Source organism: Malaya genurostris, chromosome 3, assembly GCF_030247185.1.
Source record: "Malaya genurostris strain Urasoe2022 chromosome 3, Malgen_1.1, whole genome shotgun sequence".
NCBI lineage: Eukaryota > Metazoa > Arthropoda > Insecta > Diptera > Culicidae > Malaya > Malaya genurostris.
Genome location: NC_080572.1, coordinates 149,708,520 through 149,733,803, shown reverse-complemented (window position 1 = coordinate 149,733,803; position 25,284 = coordinate 149,708,520). Strand labels below are relative to the sequence as shown.

The following is a 25,284-nucleotide window of genomic DNA, read 5'->3' as shown; positions in this document are numbered from 1 at the left end:
TTTTTGCATTCAAAGCTTTGTTGTACGGTACCTGAAAATAAGATTCTGAATGATTTTTGCCTTGCAAATTCCGACTCCAAATTTTTCACTCAAGGTTTTTATTCGATTGGTGGTTCAATGTATAACGAACTTAACGAGCCAGGTTTTGTATGTTTCATTCCTGACTTGAAAGAATTCTTAGTGTCCGTAGTATTGCAGCACTGGCCATGCAAAAATCCCGTAGACTTACAAGTCGACTGCAAAGCTAACGCTAACGAGTATCGAATACGGAATCTTTGATTTGAACATATCTTTCGCTACGAACATTTATTTACCGTTAACATATAAATCTAAAATCTGATTCAATTGGCTTTTACACTCTTATATAAGGAACGATTGCGCCTTTACTATCCTGAAGGAAGAGATAAAGAGGATGAAAATAATGCTCCACGCACATCAGTACGCGCATACACTATGAATGTTACAGCCCACAAACCGACCGCAAACTGCCTGAAAGGAGCACGCCGAACTGACTCAGCTATTAAAAAACATTGCTCTTTAATTAATCGATCTATCAATTCATAGAAGATCGACCAAAATATAAAAATTAACTTTCATTAAAACCAAAGTCCGTTCTTCAATCCGTTTCGTATTAGTAGTTTCGTATATTATTAATTATCAATTATATTGTTATCAATGCCCTACCAACGGTGATTGCTATGCGCAATGATCAACCGCTGCGCAAAGCAATCACCAAAGGCAAAACTAAAACCCACATGCTTGCCTCGAATCTTCATAGAAAACCAAGAGCAACAAATTTGAACCGCACCGGTTACTGTCGCAGACCTGGTCAAGGGAGAGTAATATTTTGCTCTCGACAGAAACAACGCAGTGAGTGATACCCGAAGCTTACTGTCGCAACAGCGAGAACTTCATGCTTCTTCGGCTGTCGTGGACCATGACAAAATGTCTTAAGATGGAATGAACTGTCGAACGAAGTGAATGACGGCAACGTTGGCTGTACAGAACTATTTGTCTAAGGGCTGTCGTGATGAAACCTATCACAAGGCTGTCATGGAAAGAGTAGCATGACATCCTCAATAATAATGTCGCGCCGCGGTACATTTGGGAAGCCTGGTCGTGGCTCTCACGACTGCACCTAGCTATCGTGTCATTGCGTGTTGGCTACTGTTAAACGTAGCAGCTGAGCGGATCGTTGGTAGTGGCTGTCTTGTGCTTAGCGACAGTTTAAAAAAATGTCAAATTTTCGCACCCCTGCCTGTAAGGTTAAGACTTTCCAACGAAGCTTTAATTAATCCAATTAGTTCTATATTCAACTATCATAGAGCTAATTGGTTGGATTACAGATCTCACATTGAAAATCACGTGGATCATGAAACTATTTTAGAAAATTCTGCGGACATCGACCCAGCAATTGATAATTTGAATCATTACATTATCGAAGGTAGAAATCTTTCAGTTCCCAAAGCTCAAACTAAATTAAATCCTCCTATCATCGATGACAATATCAACGTTCTCGTGACCCTGCTATGAAAAACATAGTTAAGGATTTACAAAAAGAAATTAAACATAGATTTACTCTTTTCCGGAATGAAAATTTCGCTAAAGAAGTTAAACAAATTAAACCTTATATAACGTTTCTGGAAACTATCTAAGGTTCTTAAGAAACCTCAGAAACCAATTCCTGCTCTCAATGAAGGAAATCAAATACTTCTTACAAATGGCGAAAAAGCTCAAAAACTTGTTCAGTAGTTCCACAGTGTCCAAATTTGAACGTTGCGAGTCCTATTGGAAATGAAGTCTCACTGAAATATGATCATATATCAACTTAAGTTTTGTTATAAGATGACATTACTGAGACGAATTTTGATGAAATTAAGTCAATCATTAGGAAACTTAAAAACATGAAGGCTCCTGGTAATGGTGGAATCTTTAATATTCTTTTATAAAGCTTCCCGATGTTGCCTTGAGACTCTTGGTTAAAATTTTTAACAAGTGTTTTTCATTAGCTTACTTCCCTAGAAGATGGAAAAACGATAATGTAATTCCCATCCTCAAACCTGATAAAAACCCAGCAGAAACATCAAGTTATCGACTAATTCGTTTATTTTCTTTTATCAGTAAACTTTTTGAAAATATATCTTGTTGAGAATGATGTCTCATATAAATGAGAATTCAATTTTTTTAATCGGAGCAGTTTGGGATTCGTCATGAACATTCTACATAATTACTCATTAACTTGTAAGAGTAACGAACATGATAAAAACAAATAAATCTTTTTGGTTATCAATTAAAATTGCTCTTGCATTCGACAGTGTTTGGTACATAGGTTTGATAGCAAAATTGTCTGAATTCTAGTGTTATATTTGTTCGATCAAAATGATTCAAAAGTATTCAACTAATCGTACACACTTAAATTGGATTACCGACCTCAGCTGTTCAAATCTCGGTAGGTGATTTTATCGGTAAAATTCACGTTTTATCACTGCGGTACCTTGAGGTACTGCTGTCAACAAATGTTCATTTGTGCTGATATATCAGTAGAATGGAAATATTCGGTAGTTCGGCTGTTCAAAACTCGTCAAAAGAAGCAAGATTTACCGAACGGAATTAAGTGTGTACTCTTCAGGTTAGCTATCATTATTGTAAATCTGAATTGCTACCAGTACGAGCTGGTGTTCCTTGGGTTGGCGGTTCAATGCATAGGATGCTGGTCTTACAAGCCAGTTGTCGTATGTTCGAGCCCCGACCTGGAAGGATTCTTAGTGTCAGTAGGATCCATAGTACTAGCCATGCAATGATTCTGTACACTAAGAATCGGCTGCGAAGTCTGTTGAAACAGAAAGGCCAAATTCCACAAAAGGAATGTAATGCCAAGACATTGCTTTTACGAGCTGGTGATCCGCAGGGTACAATCTTGTGTAATATTTTCACTTCTGATCTCTCAAATCTACCCGTTGGTTGTCAGAAATCGCTTTTCTGTGACGACATAAGTCTGTTAGCTACAGATAGAAATCTAAAAGCGATCTGCACTCGCCTACAAAGAAGCTTAAATATTTTCAGAGGTTATCTGTCAAAATGGAAAATTAAACCAAATGCAGCAAAAACGCAATTAATTATCTTTCCTCATAAGCCAAGAGCTTATTTTCTTAAAAGAAATAATAGTGACATTATCAAATTAAATGGCTTGGAATTGACATGGTCTGATCAAGAAAAAAATTTAGGTTTAACGTATGACAAAAAGCTCACTTTCAAGGATCACATTTGCAAACTTCACGGCCGAGCGGTGGCGGGAGAAGATTAACGAAAAGGGAATGGGTCTTTTTCACAGTTAGAAAGATAATAAATTTGTTTCTTATTTAAACTTTTATTTGTTTTGTAATTCGCAATAACGTCTTGTAGCAAATTCTTCGCAAAACTGTTATCACTTGTTACCTTTTCTCGGTGACACTACAGTGGGTTTGTACTGGTCTATGCTTCTTGTGCTATATGTTCTGTTCACGCAATCTATCTTATTCCTTAGAGAAGGTTTCTTCTCCCATTTGCTACCATCAGGCTATGTGCTTACAAATTCGATATTTACTTCTATTTTTTTCATTCTATTTCACTATTCAGAAACTGTTAACATGATTTCTGTCACTCGTATTCTGTGAATTCTCTTCTTTGTAACGATTTTATACCCGAATTGATATCACTAAAGAAAACGTTTATTAACACCCGACGCCCGAGACTCACGGCTATTTACCGCGCACTTTTTGAAACTTAACTAACTCCTAACTTTTCAAAACTGAACTGGTTGCTAACTCTTCCCAACTATGGGTTTTTAAGCTCCTAACATTTACTTTCGGGTGAAGCCCGGAGAATTTAGTACAAGCCGAGCTTGTGATTTCAAGTAGAAAGTTCATCCGACTTTCTCCCGAAGTTCTACCGAAAGTCGAGACCACTGTCGCTAAGCCAGAGGCAGTGTCCAGTATCCGTGAAAATAACTTTGTTTTTACAACATTGCTGCGCTGACTAATGCCCGGAACTGTCTATGGTTTTATAACAATAGCTTTGTTTTTACAACATTGCTGCGCTGACTAATGCTCGGAACTGTCTATGGTTTTATAACAATATTTCTTAAACATCGTTGCGATGACTAATGCTCGAAAATGTGCACGCTTCTATAACAAAGTTTATACCTGAAGGTTGCGGTTACGCTGATATGAGAGTTTCCTTCACAATTTCCTACTTTTTCTACAATACTAGCAAATTCGAAGGAAAATTTGCTAAGGGCGCTGCATGCCCCCTTACTTACTGAGCTTGATGTTACCTGAAGGGTAGACATCAAGTCGAATGCGCCGGCTTATAACATTAAGGTTTGTAGCTGTATCACAAATTTCCGTAATTATAATTGTCTATTGACGGACTTCTTTACATATGTTTTTTTTTCGTTTTGGCTATACGCAAATTAGATTTCCTAACCTTACGATGGTCCGCGTGTGTGTGTTCTCCTCTGATGCCATCCTGTTCCATGGTATGCTTCTATTGTTACTTTATCTGTGGGGGTGATCGAATGGTTGCTAGTCTCGGACTCTGGGTACCGTGTCGTTCTCCTTCTTAATGGCTCGTTCTTCTGTGTTGGTGATACGTATTAGGGCTTCTCGTTGTTTATATACTCGCTTCATTGGGCATAGTTGAAAATTGATCATTGACTCCTTTACGTTTTGGGCATCATTGGGATTACTGCCAGTAGTAATAATAGCTCCGTAAAAATATATGTGATGAAGCTTCTTCGTTGATTAGTCATGTATTGGTATTCTGTATTGTTGCTTCTCATCATGGCTTCTCGTTGGGTACAATGTGTTGAGGCTCCTAGCATCTTTTAGGTATTTCATTTGATCTCGTGGTTGTTTTCTTCGTAGTGTTTTTAGTTTTCCACGTATTAATAAACTTTGATTTTCCTATATTTGTTTATGGTATTCAGCTGAGTTTTGACGATGCTCATTGAATAAATTATGGGGTAGCAATTTGTAACATTTGAACTTGTTGATGTAGCAATTTGTAGCATTGCCATTATTTTGATTTGTTATCACGTCTTCCATATTAAACTTTTTCGTAATTTTTCTGCCTCGACTTTTCAGCTTTGCTGTTCTTCCTTCTGACATCTTGGTGATTCCCCGGTTCCCTTTGTCTTCAACTTGCCACCGCATCCGATCACACCCTCTCGTTCTCTTAGGTATCTTGGCGAAGCTACTGACATCCTTCCTTCTGCGACGACTAATTTTCGCGCACACACACAGTTTGGGACTCCAAAAAAAACTTTTATTCGTTTCGTATGATTCTGTGCCTTTAGTGTAATCATTTTTCTATTCTATGATTGTTATTATTATTATTATTTTTATATATCTATTGTTTGTTCTATTATTTGTATATACGTATTTTTTGTTCGCATTGTGCATCATATTCACTTGTTTTTTTCATTATCATATGTTTGCGCATCGTAATTTTTTGTTTTCGTTATCATATTTGTTCTCTCTATCAGTTGAATCTATGTTTTTTTTTCAAATGCATTTAAGGCCATCGTCCAAGTACCATGCGCGCGGGTGGATTTAGGAAATTTTCGATGGAAATTTCGAAAAATTTGCCAAAACCAAAAACATACAGACCTTTGAAATACGTTTATCTATCTACAGGGTGAAAATGGCTGGAAAATTCGGAGGATTTTCCGAGTCTTATCAAAAATAGCTCTGAAAAATGAGTGTTTTTGTGATCTTTCACAATTATCTGGAAAAATAAAGCGATGACATAAACTTTTTTTTTCAAATAAACTTTATTATGGATACACAGATTACATTCGGACACATTTTTGGAAAACCTTTTCACGCTTTTCATAGAAAATCCACGAATTTCAAAAATTTCCACGAAATCGGTTATACAGGGTGATTTTTTAAGAGCTTGAGAACTTTTTTAAACAATAAAACGCATAAAATTTGCAAAATCTCATCGGTTCTTTATTTTAAACGTTAGATTGGTACATGACATTTACTTTTTGAAGATAATTTCATTTAAATGTTGACCGCGGCTGCGTCTTAGGTGGTCCATTCGGAAAGTCCGCTTTTTTATCGACAAATTTTGTTCAGCGATGAGGCTCATTTCTGGTTGAATGGCTACGTAAATAAGCAAAATTGCCGCATTTGGAGTGAAGAGCAACCAGAAGCCGTTCAAGAAATGCCCATGCATCCCGAAAAATGCACTGTTTGGTGTGGTTTGTACGCTGGTGGAATCATTGGACCGTATTTTTTCAAAGATGCTGTTGGATGCTGTATGAAATTCGTTGATTTTCCATGAAAAGCGTGAAAAGGTTTTCCAAAAATGTTTTCGAATGTGATCCTTGTTGCCAGCATGAGGTTTTTTTTGAAAAAAAAAATTTCATTCCATCGAAATATTTTTTTCAAATAATTGTGAAAAATTACAAAAAAAGCTCATTTTTTCAGCGCTATTTTTGATAAGACTCGTAAAATCCTCCGAATTTTCCAGTCATTTTCACCCTGTAGATAGATAAAAATATTTCAAAGGTCTGTATGTTTTTGGTTTTGTCAAATTTTTCGAAATTTCCATCGAAATTTTCCTAAAACCACCCGCGCGCATGGTACTTGAACGATGGCCTTAAGTGTATCTGCGTTGTATTTAACTTGTCTGTGGAAAGAAAATTGTTATTAAAGTTGCGGCATGCGAATGCTTGTTGCAGGTTATAATGAATCTTTTCTAAACCCTTTCTTTTATAAACTATCCCGCAACTAGCTTCTATGCCGTGTTCATTTAATGGTGTCTTACCATCCTTGGCTCCATAGCTTCAGAAGGCGTCCTTCCGTTCAATTATTGAAATTGCTTCTAAACTGGTCGGTTGTGTAATGTCCATGCCGCAGCTTCTTTCCCCCACTACCTGAGCTGGTTCTTTCGCTGCGTGTTCCTGTTTTTCCTTTCTAAAAATAGAATCAAATCTGGGTTTAAGTATTTTTCCAATAATAAAGGTAACCCATAAAGTATTAAAATATTATTAGTTTGTTAGTGGCAGAGTTTTCATATATATGTATTTTTGAAATCCCCCATGAATTCTTTGGTATATAATATTTTAATTATTTGTTGTATCTTACTTTATAGTAATTATTTGCTGGCCAGCGTCGTTTTGATAGTCTGTTCGCTTGTGTCTTATCCTTTTCTTGTCGTATCAGTCATATTTCATTACTATTTTATTTACTTTTGCCGTGAATACGACTTACTTTACTATGGGGTGCCTTTTCAAAATTAGCCATATGGAAGAATGGTCAGAACTTAATCGTAAATATCTCGACTTGTTTTAATGGCAGCAACATAGTTCTTTCACTATTTCATCAAAAATATGATCAGGAATTTAGAATAATATTTTGAACAGTATGAGATAAGAAAAAACAAGTCAAAACTTAAGTTTTCTCGAAATTTGAAAACAACGCGGAAAACTCTTTACTTTTGCTTGGCTTTTTCGCGCAAAGACGACGATTTTGAGGTAGTCAGGCACATATTTTCAACTGACTGCTTATAAAAGGGTAACCGTGGTCGAAAATCGATAATTTCTTCTTGTGCGATGGATGGAAGCAGACGTCGTGGGAATTATTTAATCAACCAGCAGTTTCGGAGAGTGCACCTTCTGCGTGGTTAAAAACCTCAAACGCTCAGGTCGCAACTCTCATTTGGACTTCAGTCGTTCAGTGGAGCAGTTGGCAATGAAAGCAAACCTTTTGCGTGGTATAAAGCCTCAAACGCTCAGGTCGTGCTTTCACTTGGACTTCGGTCGTCAGGTGGAGCTGTCGTCAATAATGAGAGCAGACCTTTTGCGTGGTATACAGCCTCAACCGCTTAGGTCGTGTTTTCATTTGGACTTCAATCGACGGGAGCAGCAGTCGTCAATGCTTTCATGTGTACTTCGGTCGTCAGATGGAGCAGTCATCAATAATGAGAGCGGACCTTTTGCGTTGTATCAAACCTCAAACGCTCAGTCCTTCATAAAAGGTTCTTTTCAGAACCACCATTATTTTATCATAAGGATCTATACCGGTTATTTCGTAATATTTGTGTGTCAGAATGTTTAATGTAACTAATCTGTACTGTAGTTTAGGTATATCGTTTCAAATTCTAGTAGTGTAAAAGGGCAAAACTTGCACAATTCACACTATCGATCAAATAATTTATATTCTAAAATATATAGTAAGAGTGTCAGTTTTATTCGTATTCACGACATCCAATTATGTCTCTGACATTACACACCTGTACTTTTTTTTTCGAAGTATTCTTTTAGTATATTTCCAGTGTTAGTTTTATGCTATTGAATGATAAACCATTTTATTTCACTATAGAAATTCTCCTTATTTATAACATTATTTCCGTATTACTTGTCATTATGATTACACATTTTGTTCACATCTATAATCTTCCTCTTGAATTTAACTTTTTTTCTTTCTTATGACCAGCACGGTATTGCTGTGTATGACATGATTCCCATGTTTATAAAATATTTGAATATTCTAGATTGGTTGACTCATCTAGGATTATTAGAATCCCATATTTTCCCATAGTTTGTTTCCACTTTGTATTACTTCAACCATATGTTTGAGTTTCTTTAAGTATACTCTCTCTTTTTTCTTCTTCATATGTTTTTCCCCATTATATATCTTCTTTGACAATGTAACTTATTGTTTTTCTTTTCTCTTATGTATCTTTGTCATCTTTTCTGCTAATAACCATCAATTTCGCCTTATTTTTCTATTTACGTTTGATGCCCACTTGTTTTCATTGTGTTCGTTTCATTGCATAGGTAAAATTTTATTTCTTTTTGACCCTCTCTTATTACCCTCTTAACGTATTATTGTATGACGTTTGCTGTTAATTTCTTTTATAACTGTATCTCGATTACTCTCAGGATGTCAGTTTCCCTTATATATTGTAATATTATTCCTTTTTATTTAGTTTTCCGATGAAACTCTTAATACAACGTGTTTATTTTCGCGTATCACTTTGTATACATTTTGAATCTTTTTATTACTTTTAATTATGTTTCTTGGATAATTTCTTAATTATCTCAATATTCTGTGATGAAATTCAGTTTCTCAATCCGTATACTTTTTCAATCGGTTATTGTGAACTTTTTCTAGTCTATTCCCATTTTTTATAGTTGTTGTTTGCTCACTAGGAAGAGCGACTACTTCATACGGTCCTCTCCAAAGTGATTGCAACTTCTGTCCTGCGCCTGTGGGATTGGCTTTTACTAGCACTAAGTCTCCCCACATTGGCTGCCATTCGTTGGAGTTGTTATCATATAATTCTTTGCGCTTGTGTTTAGACGCAATTAGATTCTCCCGGGCTTGATGGTGAAGTCGTTTAAATGTAGATCGCATTTCATTGACGTAGTCCTCATAGTAGAGACCATCATTATCGTATTTGTAGACGGAGTTTGGGATGTTCGCCCGTCTTCCGTATAATAATTCAAACGGTGTATAACCCGTTGAGGAATTTACAGTGGTTTTATATTCGAAACTGAAGAATGGGAGTAATTGATCCCATGTTTTCGGTTCGTTACCTACGTATTGTCTTAAATAGGTTTTCAGTTCTCTATTCGATCGTTCCACCAAGTTTGCTTGTGGATGATATGTACTTGTAGTAATTTTTTTAATTTTTAAAATTTTACATACATTTTTCATAAAAGAACTAACAAAATTGGTTCCATTATCGGTTACTAATTCGGCGGGTGTTCCATATTTACATATATAATTATTTACGAAAGTTTCCGCGACCGTGACACTCTCTTGATTTTCCATCGGTGCAACAATTAAATATCTAGTCAGATCGTCTTGCATCACAAGTCCGTATCTGTTCCCCCATTCTGACTCGGGTAATACCACTATGTCCATATACAATTTCTCGAATGGTTCGGACGATGTCGTGGTAATTCTCATTGGAATTTTGTTCGCTCGACCGATTTTGTTTTTCTGGCACGAGCTACATTGTTTAACATAATTTTCAATATCCTTCCGCATATTAGTCCAATGGAATAGTGGACTCATTCTTTTCAACATTCGTTTGCTTCCAACATGTCCGCCTAGAGGGGCATCGTGGAATTCTTTCAATGTAGTTTCGCGATCTTTTTCTGGCACGCACATCCTGTCTTTTTCCGGTGCATATAGTGTGAAAATTTTATCAAATTTCTCGGCAATAAATCTCAACACATTTGCCTCAGGGGTTTTCTGCATGTTTCGAAAAGAAATAATTTGCATGTTCTTTGCATTTTTCATGTCTTTAGGGCAGTTAGTGAATCGGTATCGGTTATTGATCTACTCGAGCCATTTAGAATCAATCCCCATATTGTACGATCTGGAATTGAAAATACTCTTCCATTCAGGTAGTCTTTTAAACCGTGTGGTAAGTGTATCAGCTCGGCTAGTTTATATGCCGATCTACTGTTTACTATTACGAAAGTACCATCAAAATCACTTTCGTTAGTTTTTTGTTTTGAAAATTTCAGCAGATCAAATTTGATGTCATTGATATTTATGCATATTTCATATTCTTCGAAATGTGAGAGTGGTCCCAAATCTTCCTTTTCGCCCCATCCAAAATCGATGTTTTCTAATCCGTCCATGTGCGGATTCCATTCTGTCCTTTGTTTATTTTTAAATAACGTAAACCTGCCTGATTCGTCTTTCAGTTGTTTTGGGGGAGTTGTTTTATTCTCCGCGTCTTTCCGCTTCGCAAGTTCATTTTTTTCTGCTTGCTGCTGTCTAGTGACTATTGAAATAGGGTGTAAGGACTCGGCCTGTTCGGGCAGTCTGGATAAAAAGTCTGCCACAACATTGTCTTTGCCTTGTTTATAGCGAATGTCCATTTCCAACCCTTGAAGTTTCAGACGTAAACGCGTTAGCGTAGGCGAAGTTTCTTTTAAATGCCATATTGAAATCAGCGGTCTATGATCAGTGTATAAAATAAATCTCTGATTATAGATGAAATGTTTGAAGCGGTTCCCTGCTCATACGATGGCTAACAACTCATTTTCAATCGTATGGTATTTTCTTTCAGCACCTACTAGACCTCTGCTTGCATAAGAAATAGGCCTGTCGATCGATTTTTCATTGGAAATTACTGCTCCAATAGCGTACTCGCTGGCATCTGTCGTGATCACGAACGTATCTTTATAGTTCGGTCTAACTAACAGTGTGTCAGAAGTTAAAAAATTCCGCAATTCCTCAAAAGATTTTTGACACTCTGCTGTCCAAGTAAACTTAACATTCTTTCGCAAGAGATCGTTCAAAGGTTTACGTTTCTCTGCGATGTGAGGTATGAATTTTCCATAGAAATTTACTGTTCCTAAAAATGACCGAACACCTTTGACTGTTTTTGGTGCCGCCATCTCTTTTATTGTTTTTATGTTGTCCTCCATAGGACGAATTCCTTCTTTGTCAATTACATGTCCTAAATACTTTATTTCATATTTCAAAACTTGGCATTTACCTGGCTCGACTTTTAAATTATGTCGGCGGAGAGCATCTAAAACTTTGCGTAAGTTTTCATTGTGTTCTTCGACGGTAACACCGAAAACAATTATATCATCCAGATAGACGATTGCTTTAACCCCTTCTATCTCATAAAGTACCGTATTCATTAATCTTTGGAACGTCGACGGGCTGTTACGCAGGCCCATAGGCATTCTTGTGAATTCAAAGTGGCCTTTTGGAGTTGAAAACGCTGTCTTGGCTGCATCTTTCGAGTTTATTAGTACTTGGTAAAACCCTGATTTTAAATCCAAGGTAGAAAAATATTTACTGTTTCCAAGATTATATAGAATCTCATCAATTAGTGGAATTGGGTATACAAATGGCTTCGTAACTAAATTTAAAGCCCTGAAGTCAACCACAATTCTGTATTTCTTGTTACCAAATTCATCGTCCTTCTTGGGAACACATAGGACTGGTGCATTCCACGGACTTTTGCTAGGCCTTATGATACCTTGTCTACGCATTTCTTCAATTTCTTCATTAATATGCTTCTTTGTAGCTTCTGGAAATCTGTATTGCCGTTTGTTGATAGGCACGTTTGACGTGGTCTCAATTTCGTGCACTGCCGCGTCAGTGATAGTTAATTTATCCCCCTTCAGATAGAATACATCGCTATATGATGCCATAATCTTCTCTATATCCCTAAAATTTTCTCTTTTTAGATGATTCATATTTAGTGATTCTAATACTTTTTCCGTTCGGTCTCGACCGGTTATTTGACCGTATCTTTTATTTTCCGTAAGAATTACGTCCTGATTACGAGGAAGACAAATATTTCCTTGATTTAGATTCAGGAAATATTTGTCTTCCTCGTCACATTCCCCACCTATAAAATCTTTGTCTTCTTCATGAGTAATATTACTCCCACAACCGGGGAGCATACTATCTGAACGATCGTCGCTTTTGTATAATTCATAATTGCTCTGATACGATGCATTATTGTTATCATTTTTATTCACGTGCTTTTTATTCACTTCATATTTATTATGCTTTGATAAACTACCCTCTAAGTTTTCAGCATTTACGATAATTATTTCATTTTTGCCACTCTTTGCATTAGTTTCAGTATGTTTTTCGGTTGTCCTATTTCTACTTGGAGATTTTTCTATTTCGTCTAATATTTTTCCCATATTTAGCTTGTCTAGCCGTATCTTTATTTGTTTATTAGTGCCCATTGGCGTTTGTCTGTGTACCTTCTCCTGCGTGGGCTCTTTATCCTGTACTAAATATAATGATCCTCTTGGGCAAGGTCTCACTTTCGTGCTGAACTCTATAGGTTCTTCTTGCATGTATATTATCCCATTTTTGTTATCCAAGCTCGTGACGTATCTATTTATGAATTCCATTCCGAAGATTCCATCGAACCCCAATTCTTCGACTACGTCAAATTTCACTTTTAGATTTACGTCTTGGATTATAAATTTTGCCTCGGTTGTACCTAGACTTACCCGCGTGATGTTTACCACCCCCGTATAACGTATTCGCTCTTGTCCGTTTATCTTACCAGAGCCTATTTCCTCTGCACATTTTCTACTGATTAAGTTGGAACTGGCCCCCGTATCGATTAGAAATTTCTTTCTTATATATGGGTAAGCTGTGGACCTCAATTCAATCTCATATGCATTGAACCAATTCCTAGTCATTACTTGACTTGTGGTTACTGACTTCCTTTCTTCTCGGATGCGTTTTTGATTTACTGACCCGAGATTCGTCTTGGCTGCCTCTTGCTGTCTCATTTCTAGCATCATATTCGTGATTTGTCCGACTTGATTTCTCAACTGTGAAATAGATCTTTGAAGTACACATATATTCTTTTGTAAGTCTTGCTTTTGAATAATATTATGGGGTGCTCGGTCCTCTATCCACTCGAATGACCCCTTGTTTAGTTTTTTCTATAGTTGTTGTAGTTGTTACAGTTGCTATCTCGATTGTTTTGGCGTTCCTGCCGGTACGAGCGCTCCGCTGTTTCGTAATTGTTCCAATTATTCCGGCCTCCGCTTTGTGTATGGGTATTTTGTGGTTGGTGCCCATACATTCGAACTCTCGGTCGTTGTTGATTTTCTCTCTCATAATCTCTTCTTGTTAGTTGGTTACATAGTTCTTGTCGGAATGCCTGGTGTGATTCGCCATAATGTCTCTGGTTGGACCCACCGCTTATATATTGCCGAGATGTAGTAGGCTCCTCCTCTCATGACCCTTGTCTGATGTGCTGCTCCCCTATCTACACGTGGGTTTCTGAATCCTCCTCCTTGCGGGTACCTGTAATTTTGCCTCATACCGCTGTCCGCTGTAGTATTCGTATTGTTAAAGCTGTTCCTTTCTCTGTGGTTTCTTGTTTGCCCACAGCCGTTCCGTGAGCCAGAGATTTCCATGCATCTCAGTCTCTCTCCTAGGTCTAATAACCGCTCACATTCTACGTGTTGCTCTTCGAGAAAGTCTAATAATTCTCCCAGAGCCATGTTTCTTTGTCCCTGGGCCGTTCTCCTGAGATCATCGTTTCTCAGGCCTGCTATGCAATGCAACCTCAAATTCTTATCTAATGCGCTGTTTCCTTGGGCGCCTTCATTATATAGGTCTATATGTTCCTTCATTTTCATTACGCGTTTTTGGTATGACTTATACGATTCTCGCGGGTTTTGTCTTAAAGTCTCCATATCTGCTAACACATTTTCGATTTCCGTCCGGGAGGCTCATGTTGTTATTTGAATTATTGGTATTGTACGGTTTTGATCCTGGCTTTTGGGACTCTTCGTAATCGTTGTTATTCTCAATAGCTGAATGCACTCTTTGACGCTGTGATATATTATGTTTTGTACTCCCAGCTTCCGATATACGTCTGTGCCGCCCGGTAGGGCGATCTTGTTTGGTTTCTATAACGATTGATTCGCTTAGGATTTTCGATGCTGCCTCATATTTTGTTCGCACGACGTTATAAAGGTCTGTTAGTTTGTTCCATTCACTTACTGAAACCCGAAATTCGTAATCTTCGATCAGTTGTTCGAATTCGGCGAAGGCTTCCTTAAGTGTTTCCTTCTTGGTTAGGATCCCTTGTAATTATCTTGCTCTAGTCTTATTTTTGTATAAATTCTCGTATTCGTGTGCAATATACTCGCCTATTTCTTCTAGTCTTGACATCTGCGAACGTCGCCCTGCGTGCTCGCCCCGCGTGAGTCATACCATACTCAAAGTCAATGTCGGTTTATAGTTATTATTGTCATATACCGCTTCTTATTTCGGTTGCCCGACTTCTAGCCGCAAATATGGCCGCGATTGTTTTGGTGTGTTACCTATCAACACATTTTGCTATAGACTTCGCCCATACGGGTTGGTTCACCATCGTTTTAAATGTATGTATATACTTCGTGGCATGCACTCCTGGTGCCTAGCTCACTGACTTGCTTCGTTATGTCAGACGGCTACTTTTGCTTATTCGCAAAATGATGCGTCAAATTACCGATTCCTTCGCTCATACGCGTGAGCTTCGGTTGGTCACCTTGACCTTATAATCATTACACCAGTGCTAACTGTTCAGCTGGTCGTGATATTCATGTTTTTTCAACGAAGGCAAAAAAAACTTCTTAGGCCTTTATGCGGTTGTTTTTTTTTTCTCTCTTCAACACATGCGCTCGTATTGACCATGGTCAGAACGTAAACAAATCAACTGTAAGCGTAATCTATACGTCCGCAGTTTTCAAGGAAACTTGAACAAAATTATTGCTTGCCAAATGACTCAACAACGGAATGTGTATAACTGTTCTACAAACCCGCTGTAGGCATGAGAAAAAGTTCTGATATCGTTTACCAGTTGATGAATTGTGTGTAATGGGGTTAGAAAAATAATATTGGTCATTGTGAGCGCGAGTTAAACAAATCAGAAAAATTTTCGCGCTAATGCCATCCTAATAGATTCTCCTTGCATTTTGCTTTCTAATAATTTAGCGCTCACAATAAGTGGCAACATTCGATTATGGGTAATTTCTTTTAAACAGTAAAGTAATCAGAAAAATAATGGAGACTCACCATACTAATACTGCTTCGCCCAACATCCTCAATTTCGAATTCTTCTCTAGTACTCCTGGCGTATCCTTGCTGAGCGTACCGCGTCTTTCTATTTCAACCCCCCCCCCCCCCCCCCGCGGTCAGTACCGCTGTCACCACTTGCAAACTCCTCGGCCGGGCGGTGGCGGGAGAAGGTCTTTTTCACAGTTAGAAAGATAATAAATTTGTTTCTTATTTAAACTTTTATTTGTTTTGTAATTCGCAATAACGTCTTGTAGCAAATTCTTCGCAAAACTGTTATCACTTGTTACCTTTTCTCGATGACACTACAGTGGGTCTGTACTGGTCTATGCTTCTTGTGCTATATGTTCTGTTCACGCAATCTATCTTATTCCTTAGAGAAGGTTTCTTCTCCCATTTGCTACCATCAGGCTATGTGCTTACAAATTCGATATTTACTTCTTTTTTTTCATTCTATTTCACTATTCAGAAACTGTTAACATGATTTCTGTCATTCATATTCTGCGAATTCTCTTCTTTGTAACGATTTTATACCCGAATTGATATCACTAAAGAAAACGTTTATTAACACGAGAACTCGGACGAGACGGCCTAACTTATCTGCGGGTCGAATCCCGAGACTAACGGTTATTTACTACGCACTCTTTACAACTGAACTAACTAACTTGTCCACGGGCCGACTAACTAACTGACTACGCGAAACGACTACTTAATTTGTCTACGGGCCGACGCCCGAGACTCACGGCTATTTACCGCGCACTTTTTGAAACTTAACTAACTCCTAACTTTTCAAAACTGAACTGGTTGCTATCTCTTCCCAACTATGGGTTTTTAAGCTCCTAACATTTACTTTCGGGTGGAGCCCGAAGATTTTAGTACAAGCCGAGCTTGTGATTTCAAGTAGAAAGTTCATCCGACTTTCTCCCGAAGTTCTACCGAAAGTCGAGACCACTGTCGCTAGGCCAGAGGCAGTGACCAGTATCCGTGAAAATAACTTTGTTTTTACAACATTGCTGCGCTGACTAATGCCCGGAACTGTCTATGGTTTTATAACAATAGATTTGTTTCTACAACATTGCTGCGCTGGCTAATGCTCGGAACTGTCTATGGTTTTATAACAATATTTCTTAAACATCGTTGCGATGACTAATGCTCGAAAATGTACACGCTTCTATAACAAAATTTATACCTGAAGGTTGCGGTTACGTTGATATGAGAGTTTCCTTCACAATTTCCTACTTTTTCTACAATGCTAGCAAATTCGAAGGAAAATTTGCTAAGGGCGCTGCACATTAAATGAATCCAGGAAAGTGTAATAAATATATAAAATGTTTATATCCTCTCATAAACAGAAATTCTAAGCTCTGTTTAAAGAACAAATTTTTAAATTATAAACAATTTTTTCAACCAGCCATACTTTATGCAGTACCAATTTGGTCAAGTTGTTGTTTCACCAGGAAGAAAACGCTTCAAAGAATTCAGAATAAAATTCTGAAAATGATTTTGAACCGTACTCCCTGGTTTTGTACAAATGAGTTTTACAGACTCACAAACAAGGACGGGAAAATTCAGTCACCGCCCGGAATACACCCGATTATATTTCACTATTCAGTCGGTGTTGAACAGTCGTTCGCCACGCACGCGTATAGCTCTTGGCTCCTGGATTTTTTTTCTGGCTACCTAGAGTTTCATTGATTCAAGGCTTCAGTATTTTTCAAGACTACCTGAATCACTAACTAAGTGACTAAGTGATACAAAGAGTGATATTAGAGTGACTAAGAAATTAATCAGCCTTTTTTAAGGCTAGCTAGGAGTCTAATCGAAGACTAATTTAGCATAGTTAATTTAAATTAAAATTTCATTCATTTCAAAAATGCCTGCGTCCAACCGGAAAGGCAACAAGCCTAAGGCTAAAAATAATTCAATACGGAATAAATCACAATCCGTTATTCAACATTTTTCTAATAACATTCACGATATTATAGAATCTGAATGTAAAAATAAAAGACAACGGACGGATTTCCCTTCCGCTGATTCTATGCCGTCTAAAAATATTTACGAGATTCTTCCTGAATCCGATTGTGGCGACATAGAAGAGAATTCTTCAAAAATTCCCAAAATGGACGCTTGTCGTTCTGGGAAGAAACATCAATCTATGCCACCAGTGACGGTGATGATTTCCGACTTCAAAGCATTCCGTACTGAGCTTTCTACTTTTCTCCCGGAAGTAAAAGTCTCATTTCAAATCGGACGAAGAGGAGAATGTCGAGTCTTGGTGGATGGATTGGAAGATTGCGAACGTCTTATTCGATATTTGTCCGAGAAACTTCATAAATTTTATTCATATGATATAAAATCATACAGACCCTTCAAGGCTGTCTTGAAAGGATTATCAAATGAACAAAGTATTGATGAAATTAAAAATGAACTAAAAGAATTGCTTGGTTTTGCCCCTTCCCAGGTAATACTTATGAAAAAAAAGAGCGAATGGTACTTCTACACCACGCTCTGGAATTTCCCATGAACTTTACCTAATACACTTCAATCGAAGTGATGTAAAAAATTTGAAAACTTTAGAAAAAGTACGTTTCATTTCCCACATTAAAATTCATTGGGAACATTATAAACGGCATAATCGTATTGCAAACTTAACGCAATGTCGTTGTTGCCAAGGCTTCGGTCATGGAACCAAAAATTTGCATATGGATTTACGGTGTTTGAATTGTGGTAAATCACATTCGAAAGACGTTTGTCCAATGAATGAAACCACTGAGAAATTTTCATGTTCAAATTGCAATGGAAATCATAAATCCAATTATTTGAAATGTCCTGTCAGGGAAAAAACTTTAAACGCTCGTTCGCTTAGACAACAAGTCAAATCAACGACCTTAAATTTACAGAACATACCTGAAAATCAAAAAACCGTTACAAATGCCACGCCTAATTATTCTAAGGCACTGATTTCTTCGAATTTAAAACAAAAAACAGGTACGCCTGCCAATTCGTCTTCTAACGAAAACAATTTATTGACAGGTAGATCGCCCTCGTCATCATCTTCTTCTAATGTCAGTTATGCTGGTATATTAGGTAGAAAACTACCACCTATTTCTTCTAATGTAAATAATTCTAACGAAAACAATTTATTAATAGGTAGACCGGCCAAATCACCTTCTTCTAATGGCAGTCTACCTACCAATATTCCTTCAATGCCATTCGCTTCTTTAAATGAAGTCGATTTAGGCGATATAACTGAAAATAAAATGATCTACCTACAAGATCAACTTTTTCAAATGATCATCCAAATGAATTTGACTTCATCTCTTTTTGAAGCATCAAGCAAATAATATTATAATGAATTTAAAATTTAACAGTGATGTTAAATAAATATTTGAATATTTTAAATTGGAATGCTCGATCTTTGAAATCGAGTGAAGATGAATTTTTAAATTTTCTCGAAGTTCACAAAATCCATATTGCCATTGTGACAGAAACTTTTCTTAAACCAAATGTCAAATTGAAAAGTAATCCACATTATGGGGTTCACCGATTTGACAGGTTTACTGGAATGGGTGGTGGAGTTGCCATTTTTGTCCAACGGCAAATTAAACATCGAATTTTACCTTCTTTCAATACTAAAGTTATTGAAAGCTTGGGAATCGAAGTTGAAACCATTCATGGAATTTATTTCATCGCTGGAGCATATTTGCCATTCCAATGCACCGGCGAACAATTAAATTTCTTTAAAGGCGATTTGTAAAAACTTACAAGATATCGACCGAAATTTTTCGTAATAGGGGACTTAAATGCTAAGCATGTCCAGTGGAATTGTAGGCAAAATAACAGTAATGGTAAAATACTTCATAATCAACTCTCAGCTGGTTACTTCACAGTTCTTCATCCCAGTAATCCGACTTGTTTCTCTTCAGTGAAAAACCCGTCTACAATTGATCTGGTTCTAACGGATCAAAGTCACATGTGTAGTGAACCGATTACACATGCTGACTTTGACTCAGATCATCTTCCAGTAACATTCAGACTTTCCAACGAAGCCATAATTATTCCAATTAGTTCTATTTTCAACTATCATAGAGCTAATTGGTTGGATTACAGATCTCACATTGAAAATCATGTGGATCATGAAACTATTTTAGAAAATTCTGCGGACATCGACACAGCAATTGATAATTTGAATCATTACATTATCGAAGCTAGAAATCTTTCAGTTCCCAAAGCTCAAACTAAATTAAATTCTCCTATCATCGATGACAATCTTCAACTGCTCATTCGGTTGAAGAATGTTCGTCGCCGACAATATCAACGAAATTTTCGCTAAAGAAGTTGAACAAATTAAACCATATTCTAAACCTTTCTGGAAACTTTCTAAGGTTCTTAAGAAACCTCAGAAACCAATTCCTGCTCTAAAGGAAGGAAATCAAATACTTCTTACAAATGGCGAAAAAGATCAAAAACTTGCTCAGCAGTTCGAGAGTGTCCACAATTTTAATTTGAACGTTGTGAGTCCTATTGAAAATGAAGTCTCACAGAAATATGATCATATATCAACCCAAGTGTTATCTCACGATGACATTATTGAGACGAATTTTGATGAAATTAAATCAATTATTAGGAAACTCAAAAACATGAAGGCTCCTGGTAATGATGGAATTTTTAATATTCTTATTAAAAATCTTCCCGATGTTGCCTTGAGACTTCCTGTTAAAATTTTCAACAAGTGTTTTTCATTAGCTTACTTCCCAAAAAGATGGAAAAACGCTAAAATAATTCCTATCCTGAAACCTGATAAAAACCCAGCAGAAACATCAAGTTTTCGACCAATTAGCTTACTTTCTTCTATCAGTAAACTTTTTGAAAAAATTATCTTGTTGAGAATGATGACTCATATAAATGAGAATTCAATTTTTTTACCAGAACAGTTTGGATTTCGTCATGAACATTCAACTACTCATCAACTTGTCAGAGTAACGAACATGATAAAAGTAAATAAATCTTCTGGGTTATCCACTGGAGTTGCTCTTTTAGACATAGAAAAAGCATTCGACAGTGTTTGGCACAAAGGTTTAATAGCAAAAATGTCTGATTTCCAGTTTCCTATTTATTTGAACAAAATGATTCAAAATTATTTAACTGATCGTACTCTTCAGGTTAGCTATCAGAATTGTAAATCTGAATTGCTACCCGTACGAGCCGGTGTTCCGCAGGGTTCGAGTGTAGCTCCAATCTTGTATAATATTTTCACTTCTGATCTTCCAAATCTACCCGTTGGTTGTCAGAAATCGCTATTCTGTGACGACACAAGTCTGTTAGCCACAGGTAGAAATCTAAGAGTGATCTGCAGTCGCCTACAAAGAAGTTTAAATATTTTCAGTGATTATCTGTCAAAATGGAAAATTAAACCAAATGCAGCAAAAACGCAATTAATTATCTTTCCTCATAAGCCAAGAGCTTCTTTTCTTAAACCAAACAATAATCACATTCTAAAATTGAAAGGCTTGGAATTGACATGGTCTGATCAAGCTAAATACTTAGGTTTAACGTATGACAAAAATCTCACTTTCATGGATCACGTTGAAGGAATCCAGGCAAAGTGTAATAAATATATTAAATGTTTATATCCTCTTATAAACAGAAATTCTAAGCTCTGTCTAAAAAACAAATTGTTAATTTATAAACAATTTTTCAGACCAGCCATGCTTTATGCGGTACCAATTTGGTCAAGCTGTTGTTCCACCTGGAAGAAAAGGCTTCAAAGGATTCAGAATAAAATTCTGAAAATGATTTTGAAGCGTCCTCCCTGGTTTAGTACAAATGAGTTACACAGACTCACAAATATAGAACCATTAGATGTAATGTCACATAATATTATAAGCAAATTCCGACAAAAATCGATGCAATCTTCAATTGAATCGACTCGCTCTCTGTATTAGTTAGTAAGTTAGTATATAAGTTCCTTTTCCCCATTACACAATACAAGCAGGTTTAGAATTTTCCCTAAACAAAAATCTCAGAATTGCGAAAGCAAATAATGTCCTCATGGTAATAACCAAATCATATATATAATAGGGCTGAAAAGTCACCACTTGTGGCTGAACACCCAATTTAAATCTTAATAATTTAATTTTAACTCATATTCCAATAAATAGTTATTAAAAAAAAAAATATTTCACTATACATCATCGGTCCACTGCGTACTCAATAATACATAACAGAGTCACTCAAATTCCATACTGCGTGCGATGGTGGAGAATGAGAGAATTGAAAATCGCAAAATTTTTAAACACGAACAAAATTGGCAATGTATGACGCGTCTTAAAATGCGCGCAAAATTTTATCCGCTTCAGTTGAACGAACCGTCGCACAAAACATAACAAGAAAAACGGACACATAGAAACTAGAACTTTTCTCAATGATTGAGCGCAGTGGGTTTACCTCGCGTTATATTGGCTTGTAAAAAAGACTGGACGTAATGGATTTTTGAATCCTTCACACTTTGAACATATGCTAATTCAATCGTTATTGTTAATGATTACTCTTACACTAGAGCTATAAATCATGGGTAATTATGAATGATTAAGATGAGGTTATATGTATATGTATTGAATAACTTGCTAACCATGTATATGCCTGAGTTTAGTAGCAAGCATGGATTTTCCTTCAAAAGAACGATTGAAGACAAGAGAATATTCAAGTATTTTCGATATCTTTACCAGTCGTTCACCAGGCCCTTCCCGCCGATGAGATAGAATTTACGTAAAAGTATTCACCATTAACTTTTTTCGGAAGCGACTTTCGGAATTACATAGCATGATGAGTCTAGAAATGTCTTTTTCAACGATAACGAAACGAAGAACAAACAGCCTCTGGCCTCCGGTGCCAGAAATCATCAATAGTTTAATAATTTCTTAGATAACATTATTGGAATACATTCCAATTATAACTAATGGTTCATCATACCATGCAGTTAAAATTATTGAGCGAATCTTTTCTCAAGCACATATATGGGGCACGAAATTGAATATAAAGTTATTTCGTAGTTCCTTATTATTCAATCGATTTTGAAAGCGTTGATTCATTGTATTCATAATAATTGAAAAACCAATGAATTCCAATAAGTTTTCCATGCTGACTGGCTCGAAGCTGACACTCAATGTTTATCACTTTGTTTGTATATCAGGTTAATGAACGATAATACTTGGCTTGTATTCATTTCATTCAGTAGCTTGTCAATGTTGAAGTTTTAGTTTTGCTATAAAAATTGCTACAATCTAAAATAATACCTGTTTTACGTTATAACACAGCCAAGCTTTATTGCTTCAGCAACATCAATGCATTGAACTCAACAGAGTTGGACATTATTAGCATTATAAATGACAGCTACTTAGAAAATAAACGATTTCTTACAATACTCATTTTATTGTATTCAACTCGTTTTTATTTCAATACAAAATCCAATACTGCATAAATTTGCGTCATTATTTAATATGTAATTTTTGCTCACGATATAATGCCACCGTGCCTACCGTGCATTTCGCACACCACCACAATACGAAACAGCAGCGCGCAAGCAATTAAAAAATGCAGAAAAATTTATGTAAACTTTTTCAATTTTCGGTTGTTTTAGCTTAAATTTTATAATTTTGAGTTGCATTTTCAGATTCTTTGTGAAATTCTACTACAAACACTACTTTTCAGTTCTAAAATCATCCCCTTGGGACGGAACAGTGACCGTTTATACATTTCAAAAACCAATTACGGCTCGGCAAAGCAAAATTTCAAAATTCTAAGAATACTTAGTTATGATAAATTTGATTTCGAAAATTTAAGTGTTTTTGGTTTTTCGAAAATCGGTCTAGTCTAATTTTTGAATAATTGATTAAAAACGCGATTTTCGCATTCCGCTACATTTCACCTTAAATCCATTGATTAGAGAGAGATCTGTTGTCACTGTTCGATCCACTGGCTCAAATGGTAAGATAAAAAAAAGATGCATTCGTTTCGAGTTTTCGCGTTTCTATAGCAGCAGTATTGCATAAATAAAGAACTATCTTTCTTACGATACTATTTCTTAGAGGCGAAGTAAAGATGTTGTATACGATTTTATCACAATTCGTTAAAATGATTTTCTTTAATCTTGTATAGCTTGTCATTAAGTATAACATGTGCTTTTTCAGCGTAAAGCTACAAAACATAATAATATGTCAAATACTAAACGAAAATATTTTCATGTAGCTCACCAGGCAGATAATAATATCAATGGGATGAAACAACATGATATTTATATGAATCGGATGATATATGTGTTTAAGAAAAAATCACTAAAACAAATCAAAACAATTCTAACACACTGGAAAAGAAATGACTAAAATTCTCCTTACTAGTTATTTAAGTGGCATATTGTAGAAGAAATAACGCGTGCGCATAGCAATGCATAGAAAGCAAAAGAATTATAAATAGATGGCTAAATCACTTGATACTAATTATTTATATTAACATATTTAGTAGACACGAATTATTTCTAAAATAATGTTACCTGGATTAATTTTTTAAATGAAACATAATTTGAAAATGCATTTACCTGTTTAATAGTTTAATTCCATTGGAAGAGTGCCACTCGACTTGAAAACTCAATCAGTGTTATCAAACTGATATAATAGGTTTTTTAAAATTTCAAGAATATTACCCCTATATACGCGATATATTCTGCTTTCACATAACTGTAACTTTCCTTATCGCAAAGTTCTTTATCGCGAAATTTTTTAGAGAAATATATAGAGACTGAATTTAGAATCTCTATAAAACATATGGGAATGCGCAAGCGCATCTTGTGCTTATTGACTAAGCGATTAGTGATCAAGACAAAAAAGGCACGGACTATTTTTCAGAAATGTCAAAGCTGCGGAAATTTTCTTCAGCAAAGTATGCTAAAAACTATTAAGGTTACAGAATACAATTACACTAATTTCGTCAGAGTTGATTTTGTTAATTTTACTGTGAAGTAATCTTATTCAGTACAATTTCCAGTTAATTCCTCAAAGCTGTTACTGAAGAAAAGAAGGATATCAGTTCTGCGCCTAAACAGACTTATTTTACCAATACCTGAGTAAAGTCTAACATCAAAATGAGAACAAATTGAAATCTGATTATGATAACAACATATGATATAACTAATATGATATCGACTCATCAAATTTTCAATTGATATCACATTATGTTATCACGCTGTTCGCTTTAAAAAAAAACTTTCAAGGCAAAAGTTTTGCGATACTCAAAAAACGAAAATATTATCATCAACAACTTAAAGAATCCATTGAAATTGGGCAAATTTCAAATGGCGACACAAAAATACAAAGTTAAGTTTCAATGGAAGAATTATTCCTTCAATCCTATGTTGCCTTTTACAAAAATACTTTGACATCCTGCTGAGTAGTCTTGTGGCAGTTGACCGCAACCATAACCGTGAAGCAATTATTTTTTTCAACATTTTTTCAGCTTTTACGTCAAAAATGCTCCTTTCTTTTAGTCACGAAAATAGTGGTGTAGAACCACACATATTGGAGGCATTGGATAAATTGGCAATCATCGGTAACACGTTTGTTTGAAGCTGGTCAATCTGAAAAGTGGCTTTCGCATTCCCATCTCGCTGATCGTCAGCCGTAGAAGGAGCTTATTTAGGAATTTGATATGA

At 36.1% G+C, this 25,284-nt stretch overlaps 1 protein-coding gene across 1 annotated transcript in view; it reads right to left on the bottom strand.

Moving 5' to 3' along the window:
• Positions 1–24,418, bottom strand: part of LOC131438683 (muscle calcium channel subunit alpha-1) — a 1,458,253-nt gene extending 1,433,835 nt beyond the window's left edge. Inside the window, exon 1 of the mRNA XM_058608861.1 lies at positions 24,175–24,418. The gene's annotated coding sequence lies outside the window, so the exon portion shown is untranslated. The remainder of the gene's footprint in view (positions 1–24,174) is intronic.
• Positions 24,419–25,284: the final 866 nt, after the last annotated feature.